This window comes from Herpailurus yagouaroundi, unplaced genomic scaffold (assembly GCF_014898765.1).
Source record: "Herpailurus yagouaroundi ecotype Mexico unplaced genomic scaffold, PumYag 294, whole genome shotgun sequence".
NCBI lineage: Eukaryota > Metazoa > Chordata > Mammalia > Carnivora > Felidae > Herpailurus > Herpailurus yagouaroundi.
In genome coordinates, this window is record NW_024412511.1 from 22,019 (window position 1) to 26,661 (window position 4,643).

Consider the following 4,643-nt stretch of genomic DNA (forward strand, 5'->3'; position numbering starts at 1 on the left):
TAAATCAGTGCTTAGGCGTCCATTTAGAGACTGACATGCACACGGCTGAATACAGGCAAGACTCGGATCCGTCATGTCGGTTTCCTTCTCAGGAAGGAAGAAAAAAAAAAAAAATACAAACGCTGTAATACAGAAGTAAGAAAATAATAAAGAGGATAAAATAATGACACAGAAAGAGACAATATAAAAATAAACAAGGAGGAAGTTGTTATGGTTAATAATAATATTCATAAACCGGTAGCAAACGTGCTAAGGAACAGAAATGGAGAGTAAACCAGACTACTGATACTAGGCAGTCCAGATATTCTCTACAGAGCCTACAGACATGGACAAGACCAGGACACATTCTGCCCATAACCAGCCCACTTCCCTGCAGGGTCCCTCTCATGGAGCACCGCTTCTTCCCCAGGCCACAAGCCCAGGATCCCCACGTAAATGCGCAGTGAAAGGGCACACCCTGGCCAAGTTCCCCCATATCATGTTAAAATCTATCTACAACATGATTCTTTGATATACATACATATATACTGTGATGGATTCCCACAGTCAAGCTAATGAACACATAGACCACCAGTTGGAAATCCGAGTAGAACTTCTGACTTCCCCAAAACTGAGCTACTAATAGCCTAGTGTTGCCTGGAAGCCTTCCTGATAACCTAATCGGTCAGTGATCACGTATTTGTAGGGCATGTGTGTTACACACTGTATTTTTACAACGAAGTAAGCTAGAGAAAAGAAATTGATATTGAGAAAACATAAGGAAAATACATTTACAACGTTTTACTGTATTGAAAAAAAGCCACGAATAAGTGGTCCCATGCAATTCAAACCTGTGTTGTTCAAGGGTCGACTGTGTGTGTGTACACACATACGTACACACATACATAGGTACATACACGTTTGTGTGTACGTGTGGGGTCTTCTCCCACAGCATCCAAACAGGCCTGTGCTTGTCTACGCAACCAAGAAGACATCTACCCTGGGCCCTATTCTCACAAGTCAGCTGCCGGGAAAGAAACCTGGTATGAGACCCATGCGCCCTACAGGGTCTCCCATCAAAAAACCTGAACTGAGCTTCACCTCACTTCAGGGACAAAACAATAAGACAGGAAGTGGCTGTCACTGATGCCCTTCTGCCAGCATCCAAGCACTTTGGCCAGGATCCTGCCCTCATCGTCATGCTGACACACAACAGGCCTCAAGTTTGCTCCCGTGACGTTCCCCTGGCTGCCTCTAAACCGCATAGCCTGAGCCAGTCCTAGCCCAACAGACACAAATCAAGTGTCATAATATGCCCTCAACACTGAACTCCCATCCTGCTGCATGTATACGGGGCCAGGACTCTAAGCTCAGCCTCGAGGCATCCGGCAAGAGATTTGACCAGATGCCCGTCCAGACGCGCCTTAAGCCCCCAAATAAACTAAGACACATTCCATGCCAGATCACCCAGGAGAGCACTCAGAGACCTGATCCGGAGGCTGTCCAGACTCTCCAGTTTCTGTCCACTACAAATGGACTTGGACCAAAAGCAACACCCCACATGACCAGGAAGACACCAGCCCAGGTCCTGACCACTGACCTCTGGCCTCCAGGCAACAAGGCCTCCCCTTGAATGCTGCCTATACCTGTACCGTGCCTCCTCCTCCTTCACCACCCAGCCATGTTCTTGGCTGTCCCTCAGGATGGTCTTCACTGGATAAGACAATGGTTAATGGAGCTCCAGATTCAATGGCGGCTCTCATTCCATCCTCCTCGGAAGCAGGAGCCCTCAGTTTCTTGTTTGCAGACACTGTCCCTCTGTCCCCTCGAGGGTCCTCTGTGAAGACCTCTGGTCTCCTCTCTGAGAAGGACTGGGAGCGAGTGACTTGAGGGGACTGTGAGCGAGTTGACAGGAGGAAGATATACGAACAGCTGTTTCTGGTTGTTCAGTGCTTCCTCAGCTGCGGTATGTGTGCAAATGGCGGAATACTGCAGATAATGCTTGGGGGACACACACACACAGACACTGCATATTTAGTCACGTAAACTTAAATTGTATGTATGTAAATGGAACTTATTAAACTGGCATATAAATTATTTTTAAATTAATGAATTTTATTAAAAATGAGTCAAGGGGCGCCTGGGTGGCGCAGTCGGTTAAGCGTCCGACTTCAGCCAGGTCACGATCTCGCGGTCCGTGGGTTCGAGCCCCGCATCGGGCTCTGGGCTGATGGCTCAGAGCCTGGAGCCTGTTTCCGATTCTGTGTCTCCCTCTCTCTCTGCCCCTCCCCCGTTCATGCTCTGTCTCTCTCTGTCCCAAAAATAAATTAAAAAAAAAAAAAAAAAAAAAGAGTCAAGTTGTGTGAGTAGGTTTTAAACTGTAATGTAAAGAGACTACTATGAAATTCACCTGCATGTGGTCTGCAAATGATTAAATTTTGATACAATCTGGGAAAAGGACCCATCTATATGGTGTGCATCTTTTCAGCAGTGTCCTCTCCAGAGACAAGAGTTTTTGACTCTGCTGAAGTGTTTCAGTGGAAACCATGGTGGGGAATACTCTACTGTCTGGTACATTTTGATTATTAACCACCATTGAAACTGTGTCTTTTAAAAGTTATCTCACTATCAATAAAATTCTTACAAATATGATACACTGTACAAGTATTTTAACTTTGAAGCATTGGAGATCATTTTGTAAATCCGTTTCATTCATCAAAGTTTATTTATCTGAGAATAAAAAGGAGCTTGGTAGGACCTGTGTCTTGTTAAAAACACTAAACCTTAGGCACAATTCAGCCCCAATGCATCAAGATACGCATATAAACAATATCCCTAAGTGGATCTTCCGTATATTAAATTGTGAAAAGCACTGTGAGCAAACCGACTGGCAGTTTTTCTCAAATTGCAAACAGTTGTTGGGTTTTAAAACTTTTTGTTCCCTAGGCACTGCCCTAAAGATACCAATCATTTGTTGTTGGTTTGTTTGTTGGTTTGTTTTGAGGCCTGGGCCTTGAGGTTTGAAGTCTCCACATGATGGTTACGGGCAGCAAAATGTGAGAGCCACTGGAGTTGGTGGTGAAAATACTGCAGCACACGCATGCTGTCTGTATTTTCTAACTTTGGAAAATCCCTAACGAGCATCAAGAAAAGTTGTATGGCTCTGGATGACAAGGATTTCCTTCTGAAGAGCAAGTAACTTCTCCTTCCTCCCTGTCTAGCACTTACCTCAAAGGTGCTTTCGTCTTTGGACGGGAATTCTGTCCATCAAGTGCAGGCTGCCTCCTGTAGAGCAAGAAAACGTCCGTGAAAAACACGGGCAAAGGAAAGAAACCCAAGGCTGGACCAGCCCCAAATCCACTGTAACCCATGCAATGGTCCAGTCCCCACGTTGCTTGGGTCACGGGCTGTTTATTTTTCGTGCTGGACCGTGCTCTCGTCGTCTAAATCCTGCCTCTTTACTGTTTGGCAGCTTTTCGCAAAAACAAAGTAGCATGGCTCTTCATTTCGGGCAATAATGAAAGGGCCTGGAAAAGCACAGGAAATTCCTCTCCCTTCTGGAATCTTTTAACGACCACTGGAGTTAAAGCATTTTAGGGTCTGGTTGGCTCAGTCGGTTAAGCGTCCGACTTCAGCTCAGGTCGTGATCTCACGACTCATAGGTTCGAGCCCCGCATCCGGCTCTGTGCTGACAGCTCAGAGCCTGGAGCCTGCTTCCGATTCCTTGTCTCCCTCTCTCTCTGCCCCTCCCCCACTCATGCTCTGTCTCTCTCTGTCTCAGAAATGAATAAACATTGAAAAAAATTTAAAAACAAAAAACAAAAAAACCTTGAAATGCTCATGTAAAAGAACAGACATCCATAACAACTATGCCTGGAACTACTGAAAAGTAATGTTTCCTTAGTTAACAACAGAGTGACTTATTTCCTGAAAAATACATAGTTTAAATGTCTCCATACGAGACACACAATATTCAGAAATAGAGAAAAAAATCATAACTATCTCATATCTTTCAAATTATAATAATGGGAGCAAAGATATGAAAAGATTAAATTACTTTAGAACGGTTCAAGCAAATTGTCGAATGCCATCATCATTCCTTAGAATTCGTAAGTCATCTGTACAAGTTCTTCTTCAATACTTTTCTTTTTTTTAAGTGTATTTTTGAGAGCGATAGAGCGAGCTATGTGTGTGCACACACAAGTGGGGCAGGGGGAGAGGGAGAAGGAGAGGAGGATGGGGGGGAGAGAGGGAGAGAGGGGGGGAGGGAGAGAGAGAGAGAGAGAGAGAGAGAGAGAGAGAGAGAGAGAGAGAGAATCTCAACCAGACTCCGCACTATCAGCACAGAGCTCCATGAGGGTATCCAACCCACAAACGGAGAGATCATGATTATCAGCTGAAATCAAGAGGCTGAAGCTTAACCAACTGAGCCACCCAAGCACCCCATCACCTGTACAAATTCTAAACAGGATAAAGCAAATGTAAAGAAGAAAGGAGTTCCAGGCCATGTAGGAGCCCCGGGCAGTGCCTCTGCCTCCTGCGTGGACATGGAGTCTGGTTCCACAGTCTCTCAGCCTGGGCTGCCGGGAGGGTTGTTGGGGGGGGGGGGGGGAGGGGGGAGGGGCGGGTGTGCTCACAAGCTGGCTTGGGGGGGGGGGGGGGGG

At 45.8% G+C, this 4,643-nt stretch overlaps 1 long non-coding RNA gene across 1 annotated transcript; it reads right to left on the reverse strand.

Annotated features, from left to right (window-relative positions):
- Window positions 1-204: 204 nt before the first annotated feature.
- On the reverse strand, window positions 205-3,656 carry LOC121021301 (uncharacterized). Its single transcript, XR_005786493.1, has 2 exons — window positions 3,208-3,656; window positions 205-1,980 (listed from the first exon to the last, which is right to left on the reverse strand). It is a non-coding gene; the product is annotated as an uncharacterized LOC121021301 (long non-coding RNA).
- Window positions 3,657-4,643: the final 987 nt, after the last annotated feature.